The sequence below is a fragment of the Protopterus annectens genome, chromosome 7.part1, assembly GCF_019279795.1.
Source record: "Protopterus annectens isolate FY-2018-M chromosome 7.part1, PAN1.0, whole genome shotgun sequence".
Taxonomy (NCBI): Eukaryota; Metazoa; Chordata; order Ceratodontiformes; family Protopteridae; genus Protopterus; species Protopterus annectens.
The window spans coordinates 146,950,296-146,973,340 of record NC_056740.1 but is presented as its reverse complement, the minus strand read 5'-3'; the positions used below and the strand labels follow the sequence as shown (position 1 = coordinate 146,973,340).

At 39.6% G+C, this 23,045-nt stretch overlaps 1 non-coding gene and 1 pseudogene across 1 annotated transcript; both read right to left on the bottom strand.

Moving 5' to 3' along the window:
- Positions 1-8,710: 8,710 nt before the first annotated feature.
- TRNAL-CAA lies at positions 8,711-8,823 on the bottom strand. Its single transcript has 2 exons — positions 8,786-8,823; positions 8,711-8,756 (listed from the first exon to the last, which is right to left on the bottom strand). It is a non-coding gene; the product is annotated as a tRNA-Leu (tRNA).
- A 3,162-nt stretch (positions 8,824-11,985) lies between these two features.
- The window catches only part of LOC122807559, a 176,832-nt pseudogene continuing 165,772 nt past the window's right edge, over positions 11,986-23,045 (bottom strand).

Here is a 23,045-nt window from a genome sequence, read left to right as displayed (position 1 = left end):
GATTCTTGCCACCAAATTGCAACTTAATAAAAATAAATGCATTAATATCATCTGTATGTACATTCCCCAGGTAACAATATATCTACATTTGAAGATATCCTGCACTGGTTATCATGTCACTACCCCCAAGAAACCCTACTACTTGGAGACTTTAACATAGACTGGGGCACCTGTTCCTTAGAATCCCGAACCACCCATATTAACCTGCATGCATTTACACAAATCATATCCACCCCTACCAGGATAGGTAAACCCAACCAAAAAGAAAGTATACTTGACTGGGTACTCATAAACAGTCACCCCCAACTGTACACCTCTGGTACCCTCCTTAATGGCCTAAGCGATCACCTTCTCACATATGTAATTAAGCACAAAACCATTAATTCCCAACAACCCTTACTCAGAAAGGTTAGAAACAATAAAAACGTTGACCCTGCCAAATTCCAACAAGAACTAAACTCATGTAATTGGTCTATTCTAAAACACCTCCCCTTAGAGGAAGCAGTAGCATACTTTAACAACAATTTCCTTGAGATCCTTGATTTGCATGCACCTGTTCGTTCAAAGAGAACCAAGGCAAAAACTGCACCATGGCTTTCTATAGAGTCTAAACTCAAAATTACCCTTAGAAACAAAGCATGGGCTTTATGGCGTTCTTCTAAAGACCCTCAAGATCACATTAAATACAGGCAATCCAGGAACGAAACCAAAAAATCAATTTTACAAGACAAAAAACAATACTACTGTAATTTACAGACAGTAAATCAAAATAACCCTCAGAAGTTTTGGGCAGGTTTAAATAATCTACTACATCCTGGACAAACTTCAACCCCAATCCCTGCTGCTACTATTGATAAAACCCCTGAAGATGCTTCTGATAGTTTTAACCAATTCTTTAGTGAGACAATTCAAGCTCTAGCTAGCCAACTACCTCCTAGCTCCCCTGGTCCTGAAAGTAGCACCCCTAGAAACCTACTTGCGTTCAGCTTCCAACCAGTCGCCACTTCACTTATCCGTACCTTGATCAAAAAATTAAAACCCACTACACTTTCTGCTGATCAACTCCCTGCCGAGTACCTACAAAAATCAGCTGATGCTATTGCTTACCCCGTCTCAATACTAATCAATCGAACCATAGTAGAAGCTAAAATTCCCACCATCTGGAAAATATCCTATGTAATCCCACTTCACAAAGGAGGCAGCTCTACTGAATTCTCCAATTATAGGCCAATAGCTATACTCTCTCCACTTGCAAAGATTATGGAAAAATGTATTCATAGACAATTCATGCACCACCTAATCCAAAATCGCCTTATGGCAGACACTCAGCATGGCTTCCATCCTCATCACAGCACTACTTCAGCCCTCCTAGCCTTTACTAACACCATAAACCATAATCGCAACAATAATTATATATCCTCAGCCCTCTTTTTGGATCTTTCCAAGGCATTCGATATGGTTGATCACCAACTTTTAATCCACACCCTGCAAACATTCTGTCTAGATACTGGAGCCCTCCAATGGTTTCAATCCTACCTGAATGGTCGACAGCAGGCTGTCCTCTGGCAGAACAAACTCTCTAACCTTCTACCTAACACTCTTGGAGTACCACAAGGCTCTATACTAGGGCCCTTGTTGTTCTCCATCTTCATTAACGACCTTTATACTGTCATCCCAAAAGTCAGCTGTATCCAATATGCTGATGACTCTACTCTGATTTGCTCAGCCACATCTCCAGTAGAGTTATGGTCAGCTACCCAGACCACCTTTAATACAATAGAAAACTGGCTTTCTGAACATCGTCTGATCCTAAATCCCAAAAAAACTAAAATGCTGTTATTTTCACCAACACGTAGGTCTACCGCTTTCACCTTTACCATAAAATCAAATGATGGCACAATAATCTCCCTGACCCATCTACAAAACTATTAGGTGTCATCATAGACAATAATCTCAAATTTGACCTACATGTTAACCAAACTATCAAAACCATCAATAAAAACTAGGGTCACTTTACAGAATAAAAGCCTTCCTAACCCCTCCAGCTAAAATTGCCATAGCTCGCTCTCACCTTCTTTCAACCCTTCTGTATGCATCCCTCTACTCCCGAATTTGAACAAGACTGTCCTTAACAAACTCTCAATTTGCTACAACCACATTGCCAGGTTTGCCACTGGGCTGCCTTTTAGGACACATCATTGCATCAATCTAAATCAGCTTGGTTGGCTTGAACTACCTAGCCTAATCCAGTATAACCAACTGATTATGGCCTATAAAATCCTCTATAATCCGGACAATACTCCTGCACTTAAAAATATTATCACCCCTATAACAATCCTAGACCGCTTGATCCTCTAACAAACTACTAATTCAGACTAGCAAAATTAATAACACAGCCGGTGATTCTCTCTTTGCAAACTCTGTAAGTAGATCCTGGAACTCACTTCCAGCTGATATTACCTTACTTTCCACCTTAGGTCAATTTAAAACTAGACTCAAACAACATTTGTCACTTAACTGGCTATGTCAATGTATCAAGCCTGGCTAACTCGAATGTGTAAAAATCTGTTAACCAGTTTACTGTGTAATTTAATTTAATCCTGACTTGTGCTCAGGACTAACTTTAACCTGTGGAACTTGTTTAACTTGCTTACTTATGTAATCTCTGTAAATAATCTGTTTGTAATATGTAATGCTGGTATTATGTAATGCTGTATCTGCTTACCCTTGGAGCTTTTCTCCCCGGGCCTCCGCTGAAAATGGACATGCATCCAGTCGGACTATCCCAGTCAACAAATGTAAAATAAAATAAAATAAAAAATAAAATAAAATTCAATACAAGACCCACAGAAGGATAAATAAACCATTAATAACAGCAAAAACACACAAGCCCCCCCAGACAGTCATAAGAAGAATACTGTACATAGCAGGATGACAGAGTAGGATTGCATGTGTTAAGATTGTCCTCCTTTGTTCATTTGCATCAGACAAACAGCAGGCAATTGTACATGAATAAGAAAATATAATGCTACATCAAAGAAAAAAAAAGATATTGCACACTTTTCAGATGAGCTACATATTGTGAATGATTGCTGACTAAATAATCGGTGTCTGGTATCAGAGTTTATAAGTCTCAAGACTGTTGGGTAAAAGATGTTTAAGTACCTGGTGATCCTGCAGCGGATACTCCAATATATCTTGCCTGAAGACAGTTGTGTAAACCAGCCATTTGCGGGGTGAGAGGGGTCACAAATTATTATGGATGCACGTTTAATGCTTCTTGCTGCAAAGAGATCCTGGATTGATGGTAAGTTTGTGCCCATGATTTTTTCAGCAACTCACACCACTCTCTGTAGCTTATTTCTTTCTGCTATTGTACTGTTCCCAAACCAAACTGTGAAGTTACTAGTGAGAATGCTATCGACTGCTCCTCTGCAGAATGTGGTGAGAACCATAGGTGGGAGCTTTGCATTTCTGAGCCTTCTGAGAAAGTGGAGACGGTGTGCTTTTTTGACCAACTGTTCATGGGTGTGCACTAGGCTAATGGCCCTGAAGCCTTTACAAGCCTAGCCAAAGGATTACCCTGGCATCATGCCACACAACCTTAGTTCCCAGTACCTCTGTCAAGTCGAGCCACTGGAGTTATCCCCAGGGTGAATTTTCTGTTTACCATCCACTCATCAAGATTTCTCTTGAAGAGGGTCAGCGAGGTGCTCTGCTTGACATGTATGGGAAGTCTGTTCCATAGCATGGGCAGTCTCTGGGTTATGAACCTGTCCCTCCAGCATGTTCTGTTAATTGTGGCAATGAGGTTGAGGTCTCTGGAGCATGTGGTGTAGAGGGATTGGGATTTTTTTAGATGTAGCATTTCTAACAGAGCTGGGTCTGACATGGCTTTGTAAGTCAAGTAGAGATCGCCTCTAAGTAGGCGATATGAGACAGAAAATAGTTGGAGTTTTTTGAGTCTGTCCATATAGGACAAGTGTTTAAGGCCTAGTATCCTCTTTGTGAGGTACTCTTGTGGCCTCTCCAGTTGTTGCAGGTGTCTAGTGAGGTACACAACAAATGGGGCATTGTACTTGATGATTGGCCTAATGAGGGAAGAGTAGAGGGAGACAATGACCTCTTTCTTCCTGGATGCAAAACCCTTAGTAATAAGATGTGCCACATAGAAGGACTTTCTGACCACAGTGGCAATGTAGTGATCAAAGGAGAGGTTTCTGTCAACTTGTGTTCCCAGATCTCTTATAATGTCTTCTGTGTTCAGTGGACTACCATCAATGTGGTAATTCATGGGAACTGGGTTTTCCCCAAAGGGGATGACGACACATTTTTTGGTGTTGTTTCTGACACCAGGGGTTGGTCACAGTGAGGCCATTCTGTGGGATGTCAACATCACTTGGGGAGTTAATAATAGCTCCCAACTTGCAATCGTCTGCCAACTTTGTTAGCCAGAGTCCCTTCGTGTTAGCCTGGACTTCAGAGAAGTAGACATCAAACAGGAGAGGACCCAGGACCGAACCCTATTGGACTCCACTCGTGACTAATCAGCAGTCTGACTTGGAGTCAGCTACATTCATACTGTGGGTTCTATCTGTTAGCCAGTTTGCAACCCACCTGGTGATATAGGGGTTGATGCCAAGCGTAGTGAGTTTTTCTATGATTCCTGAGTGGGGAATGGTATCAAAAGCCTTGGCCAGATCAAGGTAGGCTGTATGAACCACCTTGCCTTCATCCACAGCTCTGGTAACTGACTCAAAGAGGTTGACCAAGTTGAGCAGGCATGATCTGCCCTTCACAAAACCAAACCGTGTGGGCTCCAGAGTTTGGAGATTCCCTATATCCTTGTTTATTAGGTCCATGATGATGCGTTCCATAGCTTTGCATATCAGACTCATCAGGCTAATGGGGCGATAGTTCCCAGGGTCTGTAGTTGCTCCTCCTTTGTGGAGAGGGATGACTGTAGCAGTGCACCATTCAGCAGGGACAAAGTCTGAGGTGAGGCTGTGATTGAACAGAGCACACAGGTGAGGTGCCAATTCACTCTGTAGTTCATGTAGAACACAACCAGGGATATTGTCACATCCCATAGAAGCTGTATTCTTGGCCTTGGACAGTGCTGTTTTAACTTGTGCAGCAGTAATACTGGGCGCCTGGCAATCTACTGGTATTGTGATTGGTCCATTGGGGGGGAGAAAGCAGTAAAGGTGGCACTGAATCTGTCGGCCAGTATACTGGTAATATCTGTTGGCTCAGTATGTTCAGCGTTCACAGTCCAAGAGAGATCCTCCGAAATGTGCATCCCAAAAAATTTGTAGATTTGACCCTTTCTACATCTTCACTATTTGTCATGAGCAGTGGCTGTGTTGTTGACCTTTTCCTAAAGTCTATAATGATTTGTTTTGTTTTATTGACATTCAGGTCAAGGTTGTTCTTAGCACACCAGTCAGTCAATGAGTAGACCTTGTCTCTGTAAGCTCTTTCATCCTCCCCTTTATACCTCTCAACCTGGAAACATCAAAAATCTGGACAAGGCCAATGAAAAATAGGTACAAATCTGTACGCTGATTAACATCAAATTTGCATCCAATGGAATTGTGGGATACTGACTTTCAAATGCAAACTGAAGAACAGACAACCAAAATATGGCACCAGAGTCCCCCTGCAACCATTTCAATGTCCCATTACCTGTCTATTTCGCCCCATTTACCATAAACACTAATGTGTGCACACTGCTTTTCTTCTACAGTGATTATTTGGATTTAGTTTTACATTTTAGAGCACAATGCACTAACACTAACATCTGCTAAATAAAGCAATACTGTCTTACAATGGAAATAGACTTGGCATTAAAACTTCTCTGCCATTGAAACTCACATTCATTGAAACAGCATTGAAACCCACACACCACATCTAAAGAAAAACTGTTTGCTCCATGGTCCATGTATTTGTGATGTACTCAATTATCAAGGTAAATGAGCAAGAGATTAAAAAAATAATATATACATATATATATATATATATATATATATATATATATATATATATATATATATATATATATATATTATCACTGAACTATGAAGAATAGATCCTATAAAAAGCAACAGTAAAAGTCCAGCAATGTGAGGAAAAATGTTGACAATGCCACTTTAAGAAAAAAATCAAACAGTTGCTTACAAGGTATAATCCTTTATTCCCTTCTTGACAAAAGTAATGGAGACATGTCCAGCAAAGCGTTATTGTTGCTTTTTTTACTCACAAAGTTACAGCAGGATAGCGTAGTGTTTCACTGAGTAGGAGAACTGCACACCAACATTTTATTCGTGTCATGCTGCTTTTTTCCCCTTCTGCAATGGCACCTGCTAAGTAAGTAAGTAAACATCGTGGTCTACAAGGCAATGCTAAAACTGCTGGTTATCAGTTTTCCTAAAAAAAGATATTGATTAAAATTTCCTCATGGTGAATACTTTCGAAATGTATCCTGCTGGGTTTTGAGTGCGTTATGCAGTGCTTTTTTTCTTTTTCTTTTTTTGTAGTCAATATAATCTGGTGCTGTTTCACAGAACTAATGACTAGCGATGATGCTTTGCTTAAGGAAATTTCCCACCATCATGTTTCTTCACATGCGCATATACAGCAAAGACAATTTATAGTAATCCTCTCAGTTTTCTAGACTGCCTCATCATGAGCAGGATAACAGTGTAAACCTTAAGAATCATCTAACACAAAGTAAGAATATAAACATTGACTCAGATGTAAAAAATGAGTGTAGTTGTTTTAGTTTGTTTATGCAGTTGTGTAATAAAGAGCAGGGGTACTCAATGACAAAGATGAAGTGGAATGTGTAGTTTGCCTTGATACTATAAATTATTTTACTAATTGTATATGAGTGTAGACATCTTCCTGCATTAACCTGTAGATACATTTTAGCTCTTATATTTATATTAGTAAACACAACATGCTTGTCTATCTAGGCTTTTTAAGGGGTGGTTTCCTACCTGACTTGTTCCCGAATGCCTGAATGCTGCAGCTAACTTGAAGCCAAAGAAAGCCATTTGAATAAAGAGCCATAAATTAGAATCCATTTGAAAACATCCCATTCCTTCCAAAGCTAATAAGAATAACCCAAATCAGCAGTAAACTACTTAGAGCAAGCTAACTGTTTCCGAATAAGAATAACTACTGAAAGTGAACCGACAGATAGAGCGAGCTTAATGTTTGAATAACTACTGTTTCTAAAGTGCTAAAGCACTCGTTTGAATAACCCGTTAACCGCTCGCACTCGCAAATCATGGGGAAAACCGGAAATGTGCCCTTGAGCTCAATTCCGACAGGCTGATAGCCCTGATGGAGCTGACGTCATCACGCACGTGATGACGTCAGCTCAAAATAAAAAAACAGGAAAATTAAAAATAAAATAAGAAGTAAAGCTGGGAAAAGTCGGAAACAGAGGGCTGCCACTTGGGAATCGTGGCACCCAGTATTTGGACCCCAAAACTCGGTAAAAACTGCGTTATTCGGTACAGTTGGGAGGTATGCTCCCCTTTGATGAGGCCCACAACCGTAGTATCATCTGCAAACTTAATGATGTGATTGGTGTTGTATTTTGTAGCACAGTCATATGGGTGAGGATGGTGAATAACAGAGGCCTTAACAGACAAACCTGAGGAACACCAATGTTGAGTATTATACATCTTGAGGTGTTGTTGCCCGCACATGATTTCTGCGGTCTGTTCGTCAAGAAGTCGAGGATCCAGTTGCACATGAGCTTACTAACTCCAACATGCACAAGCTTGTGAATACGCTGCATAGGAACCACTGTACTGAATGCTGAGTTGAAGTCAATAAACAACAGACTGATGTAGTTGTTTCTTCCCCGCAGATGGTCAAGTGAGAGGTGGTGTGCCATTGAAATAGCATCTGGAGTGGATCTGTTAGCCCGATAAGCGAACTGTAGAGGGTCAAAGGTGGATGGAAGGTTTGCCGACAGATGCCTTTTAACTAGTCTCTCAAAGCATTTCATGACATTTGAAGTTAGAGCAACTGGTCTGTAGTCATTCAGGTATGTTGTATTAGTTTTTTGGGGAGCTGGACAATATTCGTCACCTTGAAGCAAGAGGGAACTTTACCAAGAATAAGGGATGTGTTGAAAATATCAGTTAGAGAACTGAGCATAGTTGGTCTGCACAGTCTTTAAGTACTTTGCCCATTATTTTATCAGGACCAGCAGCCTTCCTGGGATTCACTTAAGCTGAGATCTCACTTCATTGGAGTTAAGACTGAGCACTCCCTCCTCCTGGTTGATAGGTAGCCTTGTAGCAGCCACATTGTTCTTCTCTTCATATCTGCCAGAGAAGGAGTACAACCTGTTCAGGAATTCAGTGTTGTCTTCACACTGATCTGACCTGGTTTTATAGTCAGTAATCTATTGTATCCCTTGCCAGAGACTCCTGGTGTCCCTCGTGTCATAGGTTGGTACTAGGCTATCAGCCCTAGGGCCTATAGAAGCCTAGCCATAACAATTCCCTGGCTATTTCTTCCCACACTATTTACTTCCCTGGACCCCTGTCTAGCAGGGCGACTGACGTATAGGTTCATTAACTTTCAGTCAGAGGCTGTTGCTAGCCCTGTGAGGGCATTTGACATCCTTACTTCTGCACTGCACTTTGACTTATTTCACAGTCTCAGGCAGTGAGCAAAACACACCTGTCAGAAGTGGGATTTGAACCCATGCCTCCATATGGAGACCAGAATCCCCATGAACACTGGAATGAGTTTAACCCTTGAGTCTGGCACCTTAGACCACTTGGCCATCCTGACAAACTTGACTTTGTAATTTCTTTCCATATTCTCACTTGGCCTCTTTAATGCCCCTTTTTAGGTTTGCTCAAGCTTCGTTGAGACCCTTCTTGTCCTTGGCCACTGAATGCTACATTTCCTTCCTTCAGGAGATCATAGACTTTATTTTTGAGCCATGGCTTTTGGTTTGCACTGATTGTGATGTTTTTGATGTCAGATACAGCATCAACACAGTAATGTAAGCTATTACTGCTTCTGTGCAATCATCTTTGTTCAACAGTCCATCTGATGTAGCTACCTCTTTGAAAATGTCCCAGCAGGTACTATCAAAGCAGTCTTGGAGACATTCCAAAGCCCCTCATGCCAGACCCTGATCTGCTTAACTGTGGGCTTCTCTCTGATCAGAGCTGGCTTGTAGGCTGCTAGAAGCATGATGGTAAGATGGTCAGAGCTTCCTAAGTTAGGTTGTTGTATTGCTCTGTAGGCACTTTTGATGTTGGAATATGCCTTGTCCAGAGTGTTAGCACCCCTTGTAGGAAAATTTACAAATTGATAGTAGTGGGGTTGCACCTCTCTCAGATCTGCTTGATTAAAATCACCAGCAACCACATGTGCAAAATCTGAGTTTTTCCTCTGCAGCTCACAGAGTTATAAAGATTGCTCAGGGCCACAGTGGTGTTTGCACTGGGTGGAATCTAAACCACTGTTACATATATTCCATTTAGCTCTCTAGGTACATAAAAAGGTCTGCATATTAAGGACAGGAACTCAATTTATCAGAGTAATTTGACTGAAAAATCTCACAGTTTTTTACACCATCTTTCACTCACATAGATGCAGACTCCACCTCCCTTGGCCTTTCCACACAAAGCTTGACATCTGTCTGCATGAGAGTGTGCGGCCTTCTAAGCTAATAGCGCTATCATTGATCTTGTTATGCAGCCATGACTCAGTAATCATCAATAAACAGGTATTTCTCACCTTATTTTTGCTGTAGAGTTCCAGCCTCAGTTCATCCATTTTACTGTCCAGCAAGTATGCATTTGCTAGCAGTATTGAAGGCAGAGCAGGCCTGTGAGGATTAGTTTTCAGCTTTCTAGCAATTCCAGCTCTGCGGCCCCTTTTTCTGGTTCGTTGACATCTTTTTCCCTTCTGTCTTGTCGTGAGTGTTCCAGAACCTTCTATCTCAAGTATCAGTCACTTTAAGGCATGCTGTGTTAAAATACATAGCTCCAATATTTCTCTGAGGGTAGTAGGCCCAGGAACTCTGCTGACTTCAGAGAATCTAGCCAGTAGCATGAAACTGTTAACTGCTTAATTTCCAGAAGCTTCTGTCTGCTGTAAGTTAATGTACTTCCACGTAAAATCCCAGAAAAAGATTTTTTGAAGTTTTGTGTGAAAAAGAAGACAGATTAAGCATATGTCTCTGATGAGCTGAGACAGCAGCAGTCACACAGGGCGTCGCCATTTTTTTTTTTTTGCATACTTAATTGTGTAAAAAGACTACACTTGCAGTGCAGGCTCCGTCTATAAGTGGACAGTCGGATTTTCTGGAAGGGTAATGTAAAATACATCATCAGTATTTATTTTGATGATTTCTGTGATATACAGGTCCTTCTGTCAGACAACAGCTCCATGCTTATCAGCTGATTTAATAACAATATCATTTTTTGCAGAGATCTGAGAACTGTAAACTGCCCATCTATGAGTATGAATTTATATTTTTTTCAGAAAAAATTAAAAGTATCAACATTTTTCATACACTGGCTGAGCAAATAATCTGTGACACTAAATTATTCTGGAGGAAGGACCCAGGGGAATTTGTTTAACCTAAAAGTGGTTTAGAGGTTCTTTGGCATATTCCACCTCTCTGAGGCATAGCAGTATCAGAGTTAGTATATATAAATAGCGGAACCAACTGCAGAAAATGCTTTAAAGGTGCAACAGTGATTTTTCTGAATGTGCTTTTTGAAAAGCAGTTTAATTCCCATAGTGTCATAAATTGCAGTAGTGGCTCTTTTACAGCTGACTGTGAGCCAAGAATTCTTGCAGCTTGTACCAGAGAATGAGAGTATGGACACCAGAAATATTTTTAAACACTCAGCATTGCTGTAAGCCCTTTTTAGTGTATTATTATTATTATTATTATTACTATCATTCTTCTTCTTAGTATTTTTATAATGCAGTGAGATCAGGACACTGAACACTTACAGTCACAGATGAGGTGGTTGCTGGTGTGGGAGAGGGTCAGCACTTTTTAGCAGTTATACTCCTGTACAGTGAACAAATGTTATGTTGAAGTGATGTCACAAATTATGGGATAGTGTTGTTTACATACTTAAATACACACATATTCTACACATACTGTGATTGTGATGAGTTGTGTTATTGTGTGGTAGTACCAAAGACTTGCCTTTGAACAACACTGAATCACAACCGTAACACCTGTTCCACATGTATATGTGTCAGGGCTGGTTGCTGTGGTATATACATCTAGTGGCAGGTTATCTCTATGACAGATGTGAGCACCCGTCTATGGATATTATAATAATCCTATTTGTTAATCAGGTAAGCCCACTGGACACACAGTTCCTTTACAGGGATAACCCAGGAGCAATGGGTGATTACATAAATTACTCAAGGTAACACAGGAGGCAAATGAGGGCAGAGAGAATCAAACCCTGCACCATAGGACCTACAACTTGTAAACCTATCCTCTGAGCTAACTGCCATATAAACATGCATTATAAAATTCATGTGCTATAGACAACATCATATTTTGTGTCACACAAGTGTGTATAATATAGATGCATGCACAGTATGGCATCCTGACCTTGTGCAACTGTGGTTGACTGGCACCTATCTAGAAATGTTGAGAACCTCAGACCCCAGTAGGGGAGGGGGTGTTAATTATTTATCAGAAATGGTCCCTAGGTGACATCATGCAGACTATTTGACCACTTCAGGCATGATACAGCTATACAGAGATGGCCAACTCCATCATGGCATGGAAGTGAACATGGCCAAAAGGTTGCATTTATTTACTAAGCATAGTCATATTACATGGACTGCGTAATGGAGGGAGCCACTAGATACCAATGAGGCAAATAAGGTGAGCCAGTATTCCAGTTCCTCTAAGCACTTGTGAAAGTTTATTATAGTCTTATTGTCAATGGCTTTAAATTAGTCTTTAAAGCAGAAGTAAATATTCTTCTGAAGCTCCTTTGCTTTCTCCATTATCCAGCAGATATTGGCAATTTGATGTTCAGTGTTTCTGCTCCTTTTAAAACCACATCCCATATACTGCTGGAGACTTGAAGGATTTTGAACATTACCTGGTAGCATGTGAAACAAGTGCAGTTCAATAATTTGAACACTCCTTACTATTGTGTTTGTTTGGATTTGGAATATAAAACCATCCATTTACAATCTACTGGCCACTGCTGCGTTTTTCAGATTTGCTGGCAAATTCCAAACAACACATCATTTTGTAGGATTTTAAGCAATGCAGCTTGAATTCAATTGCTTCCTGCAGTGATCTTGTTAGCAATGCTTCCAATGGCCCATTTAACTTCACTTTTCAGGATATCTGGCTCTAAACCAGAGAACATGTTGTTGTAAGCACCAGTGATGTTAAGGTCCTTCTCATATAGTTCTTCTAAATATTCTTGCCTCCTCTTTTTATCTTCTACTACTGTGTCCCTCCCATCTTGTCTTTTGTCATACCCATTTTTACCTGAAAAGTTTCCTTAATATCTCCAGCCTTGAGAGATCTCTTGCCCTTCCCTTTCTGTTGTCTTGTTTTAGTTCTTTGCACTGCTGATTTAAATATGTCTCCTTATCTCTCCTTGCTATTTGATTCAGTTTGACATATTTTTGTATATTTGCCACTTGCACTCCTGTTCTCCTAAGCCACTTCTAAAGCCTCCACTGACAGCCATTTTGCCCCTTTGGGACTAATATCTTGCCATTGTGAAGGAGATTGTGTATCTCAATGAATCTATAAGCTATATCATGTAGAGATACCCAAGACAGGTAGGTCATGGCAGAGAGAGCAGACAAAAAAATGACCTGCTGGAGAAGATGATGATAAGCCATTCCAGCATTTTTGCCAAGAAAACCTTATGGAGAAAATCAAACAGAAACATGCTGAAAAGGCACTAGAAGATGATACTTTCAGGTCTGAAGGTATACACCATACTACCGAGGAAGAAGAGTACAGAGGATAAGTATGAGACGTGCTAGAGATTATGTTGATCAATTAAAGTAAGAAAAATATCTATTTGTTAAGTTGTTCAGAGATTAAAGGATAGTCTGCTCTAAAGAACTACATGCTATTGGAACTTGGAATGGAAGGAATAATGAACCAGTGTAATCTTCAGGTGGTGAAGGATGAGATGACAAGAATAAACACTGACATTTTGAAACTGGTGAACTAAAATGGACTGGAGTAGTTCATTTCAACATGGCTTCTGTCCTTCCCATAATACTAGCACTGCCCTTCTAACCTATATAGAAACTGTCAATAAAGACAGGGATAACTAAATAACTAAATGTATCTGTAATTTTTCTATGTGGAGCTTTTTTCCCCCGGACCTCTACTGAAAAAGGGCCTTTTCGGCTCAGTCAGACACCCCCGGTTAACAAATGTAAACTAAAATAAATAAATAAAATAACAGCAAACTAGTCTTTTCCTTATTTGAAGACTTTTCTAAAGAATTCGATACAGTTTGTCACAGCAAACTTCTTCTTCAAATGTGCTCACTAGGTCTGTCTCGGTCCACCCTTCTGTGGTTTGAAAACTATCTGTTCCATAGGTATTAGTCAGTAAAATGGCACTCTATACTCTCTCCTTACCTCCCAATTACCACTGGTGTACCACAAGGCTCTATCCTTGGTCCCCCCTCCTCTTTAACATTTTCACCAACACCCACTATACATCTACACAACAGGCCATCCTAATACAATACGCAGATGATTCCACTCTTATTTGCACATCTGAAAACATGGTACACCTCCAAAAAGTTATTCAGGAAGCTTTAACAGAAAGTGAAACATGGCTTCATAAGTCACAACTCGTGCTCAACCCCAAGAAGACCAAAGTACTACTTTTTTCCCCGAAATCTCTCTCTCATGAAAATACAAAATATAAAGTCCTCTCTCTTGATAATATAACCCTTGAAGTCACTTCTCATAGCAAATTATTAGGAGTGATAGTGGATGATAAGCTTACATTCGACCTGCATATACAAAATTGCATAAGAAAAACTCATCAAAAACTAAGGATGTTTTTCAGAGCCAAAAACTTTCACACTGATGAAACTAAAACTACACTTGCCAGTACTTATCTCCTCCCTACACTTCTTTATGGCACTACCACCCTTACCAACCTACAAAATTCACAAAAGTTAAAACTTGAACAATGATATAATTGTCTTTTGGCTTTTCCTGGTAAGGGGTCGCCACAGCGGAACTCCGGTCCGCTAATGATTGGCAGTAGATTTTTACGAAACGCCGAGTGCGCTCAACACAACACCTTCAATGAAATGAAGGCATGCCCATTTACACATTCTTTCAAACGCTACCAAACAGCGGGGAGGACACTGACTCCACACACACAGCACTTCCTTCGCCCAGCAGCGACCGATCGGAGAACCTCTAGCTGTGCTTGTACGACGAAATAACAATGATATAATAATAAAATAAAAATCTTAAATCAATACCAAATACCCTTTCACCACTGTTTACTGCTTTAAAGCCTAAACTGGTTACTACTGCCTACACATCATCATACCACATATACACAGCTTCTTACCACCACATCCCCCACCACTAAAACCAATGCCTAAAAACATTGTAAACAAATGTACACCCACCCAGTTATGTACTTCCACTGTGTGAACACAAACCAATCAAATCTGCTGGGCATTGTCTGTATCAAATCTGCTGGGCATTGTTTCATTCAAGGCTTGGTTGGCTTGTCTTTCCTTCTCCTATCCTGTGTCTATCAGGTCCTCCTCTCCATCTCACACTCTAAAGATCTCCTAGATATAATCTGGCTCTGTTCTGTCTCAAAACCAGGATAAACTATATCCCTAAATGTGAACAAGACCCTTTCCTTACTCTCCCTTCCTCACTTACTTCCTTACTTCTGTCAAATTCTCTTCCCTGACTTTCTTTTTAAATATATCATAAACCTGTTTTCTCTCACTTCAGATTACAGTTTATGTTTGTATTAGACTAACTTACCTTTAATTTATCTACAAACTGTCTAAAATTTCTATAAATATTAAATGATTGTCATATTACTGTTGATTCTCAACCAATGCTTTTATATTATCACTAATTTGTGATGTTTTTGTTTTATTTTTGATGATTGTAAAATTATTGCTCTTAAAATGTTTTGTAATAATTTGGAGCTTTCTCCCCAGGCTTCCACTGAAAATGGGCCTCTATTCAGTTGGACTTTCCTGGTAATCAAATGTCAATAAATAAATAAGTAAATATCCGATAATTCTCAGATCTTCTGCTGTGGTCAAGAATCTTGCAGAAGAAACCGAGTAGTCCTAATAGTTAATAAAAGGGTATCAAAATCAATACTTGTTTACTACCAAAGGGTGATCTTAATCAGCCTACATGGTAAGCCACAGTCATAAAAGTTTATGCTCCAATTACAAATGTTGAAAAGGAGGAAGTTAACCAGTTTCAGGAGTATCTGCAACAACTTTGGAAATAACACCCAAAGATATGTTATATTCATCATAGGTGACTGGAATGCTAATGGTGGTAGTCAAAGTACAACAGGAATAATATGGCAATAACCCACGCCTGGGTGTAGGTAATGCTGGATTTACCCACGATTGGTGTGGTTTGGTCATGAGGGCGAAGCCCGAGTGGCCAAACAAAGACAACCGTGGGTAAATCCAGCATTACCCACACCCAGAAGTGGGTTATTGCTATTATGCAATGACATTATTTAAGAAAAAAAAATTACTTTTCTTAAATAATGGCATTGTATAATGCCTCCTTGCTGCCCTTCCGCAGCTGTCTGGTATTCTGCGGCAGTTCTGATGTACTGCACATACGTATGCTTACGCAGTACATCAGAGCTGTGGGCAAAAGCAACAGAGAAAGCAAGATCTCCGTTGCTTTTTACAAACTGTCTCGCTATGTTAAAGGAGTTTAACATAGCGAGACAGTTTTAAAAAAGCAACTGAGAATCTCTGTTGCTTTTTTAAAAGCTGTCTCGCTATGTTAAACCCATTTAACACAGCGAGACACCTTTAAAAAAAGCAACGGAGATAGGAAGATCTCCGTTACTTTTTTTAAAGCTGTCTCACTATGTTAAACTCCATTAACATAGCAAGACAGTGTCTAAACAGCAACGGAGATCTTGCGTTTTCCGTTGCTGTAAAAAAAAGAGTTATACTAATGGAAAAAGTCGGGGCGACCGGACCTTTTTCCATTACTATAACTCTGATTTACAACGTGAACGCTGACCAATCAGCGTGCACATTTTGGAATATTAATGAGGGGTTGTTGTATAATATAGCAATAACCCATAGCTGGGTGTGGGTAATGCTGGATTTACCCATGTTTGCTATGGTTTGGTCACAAGGGCGAAACCTGAGTGACCAAACAGAACCATCCATTGGTAAATCAGCATTACCCACACTGAGCCATGGGTTATTGCTATTATACAATTACATTATTTAAAAAAATTACTTACTTTTCTTAAATAATGTCCTTGTATAATGGCGCCGTGGTGTTCCAGGAAATCTGTCTTAAAATAATTCGTTCTCTGACAAATTTTGAAACTTCCTTGCAGTTTCCAGCAGATCTGAATGTGTGATAGAAAGCAAAACCTGGTAGAAAGGGAGTACTTTCTTTACATCGAAACCAAGTCCCTGTTACAACACATATATGGATATGTTCAAGTTGTAGGAGAGCTCTGAAATATGGAAATGTATTTTTAAGTCTTCTAGCATTGAGCAGAGCAATATTGACATAGTCCAGACTGGAATTCACTGCAACTGGTCTTGTTATATTGTAATGCTCAGAATGCATACTTTGAAGTATGGAGGCAGCAAGTGGCCGGTATGCTGAATCTATGGGACAAAAGGCCTCTGTTATGATTTCTCTGAAGGCCTGGAGCCAAGTAGTAGGATAAACTTTGTGTAATTACATTAATTTAGTCATATACCGTAATTTGGGTTATTCTTTGATCTGTTCTACTACTTTTTGGTTAGTTAAAGGAGCAAAATTTGACTCTGTATTGCAACATTCAGATCAGGCAGTGCTTTGGTGAAGGTACAGAAGCCAATCAGTGGTGTAGAGCACATTGCTAGGAGGTTGGTGAAATAGTGACTTATTTCACTTTTGATGACTTGACAAGAGGAGGTGAGGAGTCTGAGCTGCAAAAAGAAGTCAAAGAAGAGAGGTTCTTTAAAGAAAATGGTACTTACGTATTATCGCAACCAGATTTCGAAGCTGCCCTAATTCCTAATGTTATAGCGAAAGTAGTTTATCCTGCATGTAGTTTATCCTGCACTGGAAAGGGGTGTGTAAAGTCCAAATTACTTTTCTGTCATGTTGGTTCTACAACAGGGACAGAAAGAACACCCAAATTCCACCTCCTGGGTAGTATCTCTTAGCACCATAACTGAATGCAAGAAATGGTTAAGGCATACAGTAGTAGCTTGCCAGTAACAGGAGGTATTCAGCCTTGTGATTAATGTGGTTATTTAAATGAGCATTTTTAACCCTTTTATTTTGCTCTGAGTGTATGTAGGTCTGAACTAAAGCATTCAAGCCATTTTTCTTCTGTGTAGTGAGGTCTTGTTTTTAAATATTTTTTTTTTATTTACAGCACTGCGAGCCGACTTGTGTAATACTTCAACACAGAGTAGAATCGTATTGTTTTTATGCATTTGAATGATTTCTATACTGGTAGTAAGCATTTTTCCTACATGACTACTCAGTGACCGTGAACACAATCATGACTCCTTTTGACTGGGGAAGAATCACTGCTTGCTAATGTAATAACTGCTGCATTTTTTCTTCTTCCCTGTTCATTTCATTTCACATTAAGTCGCGGCGCTAAAGGGCAGTACCCGAAAGGAGGAATTTGACAAGTATTCCTGTTCTTCTTTCACAGACAAGGTGATACAGTAGTGATGTGGAGTTCACACACCCCTTTTTACTTTACAAGACACTCCTTTCACGATAACATCAGGATTTATGCCAGGTTACAAATGTAGTTGCGATAATATGTAACTACCAAGAAAACAGTATTCAGCAAGAAGGTGATGAGATTTATCGTCATGGTAAGTTGGCACAAGCAATGGGCAGTGGAGGAAACGGACTGTGGCTCCTTGCTGGATCAGAACATGATCATGTGTCTCTGAATGAAGGCAGTACAAAGAGATGTAATGAGACTAATAAACAAGCTTGTCATTTTAGGCGGTGATACTGATTTGAGAATACACTAAAGAGGAGGCAGAGGCCATTAAGTGCTGCTAAAGAGTGACTTGGGTAGTGGAAATAAAAAGCAGGAAGGAATTTTTTGTTTTCTCCTGAAAAGTTCCATAGGCTGTACACGAGCTACCTGATCTACCTGATCTATACTAATAGAAATGAAACTCCTTTTTTGTATAATAGAGGAAACATGATATTATAATCCTTTAGAAAGTAACCTATGACAAAAATGAAGCTGAAATCTTGGTACAGTGCTGGAGGGAATGTTTGGGATGGGATTTTTTAGAGGGTAGCTGATGCTAACAAGCATCTTGCACAGCTGTCCTTTCCAGGGTTGTGTATTCCTTGTAATACCTAAATCTGATGGCACATTTTTTGCAGAATGTCCTGGCAATTTGCAGGCTTGGTCTTGCCATATTTCTCAACTTGTTTGCTCAAAAATTCTGGACAAAGCCAACAGGAATGGGGGGAGTGAGGGTCTGGGTGTGTGTGGTGTGAATGTGACAGATACCCAAAATTGAGGACATATTTTAAATAGTATCATAATTCATTTAAAATGTTAATAGAGCAAAAGGTTTTCCATCAACATACTTTTTCCTGAATGTTAAGAAATATGAAAATGATGTCTGGCTTTAGTGTCTGACTCTAATCTTCAGTGATTTAACAGAAAATCAAACAATTTTTAAGAGACAGAGCAAAAATATGAGGCAACATCAGGAATGTTCTACATAATCATGGACGTAAGACAGGGTATGGCTCTCACATCTATGCTTTCTCAGCACATTAATAGCTGTATCTCTGGATTTAGGGTGGTTGTTTTTGAAATAGAGTGGTTCTGCCACCTAGTGGTTAATGAGATCATCAGGCGAGAACAACATAATAAAGCTGAATCTTTAATAAAGCCTTTGTAAAGTCTGCACTGAATGCAAAATATATGAGTATTAAAGTACATTTATATACAGACTGCGATTTATTTTAGCACCTGCCTATGTAAAGTTATTTATTAAAGAAAAGCAAGAAATGACAGAATTATTTGTTTAAATTACTGTTGTACTTTTCATATGTTCGGAGTGGTATATTTGACTTTAGATTATGTGTTGTTCTTTTATGCTGCTTTAAATAAAGAAAACTGACAACATAGTTTTGCTCTAGTCATGTGTTTTATACTGAATAAACAGCTAATATTGTTTCCAGAAGTTATTCAGTTGTGTAAAAGGCACCCAATACCACTTAATAATAAATGCATGCTTCTTCTTGTGGCTAGGAAAGAAAAAAAACTGTACAATCGTAAAAATAAATACATAGTCGTGAAAATAAATACATAATCATGAAAATAAATACATAGTCGTGAAAATAAATACATAGAGACAGCTCTGCTACCAGAAATAAGCCCAGAACTAGCTCAAAAAACAAACCACCCTGTTGGAATCCAAACATTAACAAGCTACCCAACAAAAGGAAAAAAAGTCATAGCCAAGATTAGAAAGTGCTCTGCCCAGCATGCTAAAACATGATAAAACCCTCTCATCAATCTAAACAAATGACTAAAAAGGCAAATTAAACTAAAAAAGTTTGTCTTTAGTAGACTTAAGATAGCCTCCCAGGCAAAGGACAACCACAATACTTTTTTGCTATGTCCAAAACATCAAACGCAGCACACAGCACTGTGCAGAACTAATTGTAAGTGGAGGCCCTTACACAGAGCTGGATGATCTAGCAAATCTGCTGGCTGACAAATTCTGCTCCAGTTTTACCCTCCCCTCCCCCAGTGGCCCCCAGGAAAAAACATTAAACTACTCTACCCAACTATCACTAGGGAGCAGGTCCTGGATGCCCTCTCTAAGGCCAAAAACACTGCATCAGTGGGCCCCAATAATATCCAAGGATGCTTTTTAAATAGCCTGAATCATGATGTATCAGAACCACTGTAGTCACTTTTTAGCCATAGCTTCTAACCGAAATGATCATCCCTCAGCACAAGGGTGGGCTATTCACAGACCCCTGGAACTATGGATCTATAAGTCTAAGTAGTCTCAAATGCAAAGCCGTGGAAAGAATTATCATGGAAATGATTAATAAGGACACAGAAAAACATTCAAACACTGGATCCAACCCAGTTTGGTTTCATCAAGGGGAAATCATGCCTATTCAATCTGGTGGACTCTTTGAGCAGGTCAGCAAGGCAATGTATGCGGGCAAAATGGTGCATACTGCCTACCTTGATCTGGCTAAGGCATTTGATACAATACCCCTCTCAGTCATTGTAAACAAACTCACAGATATAGGTATAAACCCCAATATTACTCATTGGATAGAAAGCTGGCTCTCAGATAGGACCCAGGAAGTTAGAATAGGAGAGATCTCACCTCCACAAACAGGCGGGACACTAGAGGAGCCCTTCAGGACTCTTTGCTAGTTCCGCTCCATTTTGGCATCTACTTCTCAGAAGTCAAAGCCAATGTCAAGGATCTCTAGTTAATCAAGTTTACAGATGACTGCAAACTAAGAGCAGTCATAGAATCTCCAAAGACACTAACATCCTATAGGAAGGACTAACACAGACAAATGACTGGTGTCAAAGGCACAGTTTAAAACTCAGTGCCAAGAAATGTATAATAGTACCCTTTGGTAAGTCAACCACCCTAGGAAATTACCTCACTGATAACACCCCCCTAAGAGCAGAAACAGTAGTCAGGGATTTGGGTTTGTATGTAGACAGTAACCTGCCTTACAGCTAACATATGCTTAAGTTAGTAAGGAAATCATTTTTTGGTGCTCAACTTATAAGCAAGGACATGGCATCTAGGTCCAAGGAAGTCATCATTTAACTATATTTAGCTGTCATCAGGCCCATAATTGAGTACAATGCCCCCTTTGGTGTGTACCTGACCAGGCACATACAACAACTGGAATGTTCACAGAGGTGCCTTATAAAAAGAATATAGTCGGTAAACATTATGTCCTAGGCAGATTGCCTCAAATTCCATTCTCTATACTCTATTTCTTACAGACTGTTGAGATGTGATCTATGCCTGACATACAAGGCATCCTTAGATTCCACTCTGATGGATCTTTTGCATATCTGCAAAATGAATAGCATCAGAATTGCTCAACCTAGGGATTTAAAGTTTGTTTGTGGCATACATAGGGCATGCAAGAGGGTCAGGTATGTGTCTTAGAAAATCTCTCTTCTCTTAGACAGGCTTCTCATCCATGTGAAGCAGAGTTCGTCCTTAACCGTATTCAAGAGAAACCTGGACAAGTGAATAGGAAATTGGAAGTACACCCCAGGCAAAGCACGTATGTCTCTAATTACAAAGGCAGTCAGTAAATCGTCCCCTAGATTACATATACTCCTTAAAATAACCTCTTTACACATAAACTTGCAGAATACAATTAGGGTGCTTGGCTGGGCTTATGAAGGCCCCTGTTGTCGTTAACCTAGTGTACACCTATGACCCTATGATGCAGTAAAATAAACTTACAAATCTTAGGAAAGAGTAAGTGGCAGCTGTCATGCTAACATGTCCTCCATCTTAATCAGCAGGTAGGCAGGGGGGATACAAATGTATTGGCAGTTTGTCCATTTACATGTGAAGCAATCTAAGACATGATCACTCAACAAACATTGCGAAGGTGAGATAATAGTAACTATCATGATAATCAGGAACACATAACCAAGTAAATGTCTTTTATAGAACCCCCCCCCCCCTCCAATGACACCTACGAAGCAAGAGGAATAGCTTGCTTACCCTGATAAATTAAAGTAAAAAAACAAAATAATTGCAGATGACTTCAATTAATCTACAAATGACTGGGACAACTACAAAAATGTCCAATTACTCATTGACTTAATTCAAATATCTCACAGAAAGGAAAAGATCTTCACGGGGGAATAACTATGTTAGATAATGTCCTTATCAATATATACTTAGAATCCTGCCCATCACTCTTTCCTTTGTCAAGTCAGACTATGATACAATGTTACTATCCAATAACACAAAGGTCAGCCTTGAGCACAATGCTTCCATATTTAGAGACTTCTGGAATAGTAAAAACTAATGTCTTTCGGCTTTTCCCAGTTAGGGGTCATCACAGCAGAACTCCGGTCCGCTAATGATTAGCAGTGGATTTTTATGGTGCCGAGGTGCCAGCCTGATGCCCAACCTTCAAAGAAGGAACACCCATTCATGCACGCAACTACCTGCATGTCTTTAAACGTCACTCGACCATGGGGAGGACATGCAGACTTCACACAGAAGGTGCTCCAGTCGAGAATCGAACCAGAGAACCTCTTTCTGTGAGGCAACAATGCTAACTGCTGCACTGGAATAGTAATTGCAGCAAAATACCTAACATCCATAATGGTACTTATTGTAAGCTAACTTAAAATGATCCCAGTATGTCAGCTGCAGACAGCTTTAATAAATTCCAAAACATCCTTGAAAGTGGAATCTTAAATCATGTACCTATCAGACTTAAATATAATGGGAGATGCAAAAGCACGAGTTCCAGTGGTGTCATTATCAAATAATGTGGTTATTTAAATGAGCATTTTTAACCCTTTTATTTTGCTCTGAGTGTATGTAGGTCTGAACTAAAGCATTCAAGCCATTTTTCTTCTGTGTAGTGAGGTCTTGTTTTTAAATAATTTTTTTTTATTTACAGCACTGCGAGCCGACTTGTGTAATGCTTCAACACAGAGTAGAATCGTGTTGTTTTTATGCATTTGAATGATTTCTATACTGGTAGTAAGCATTTTTCCT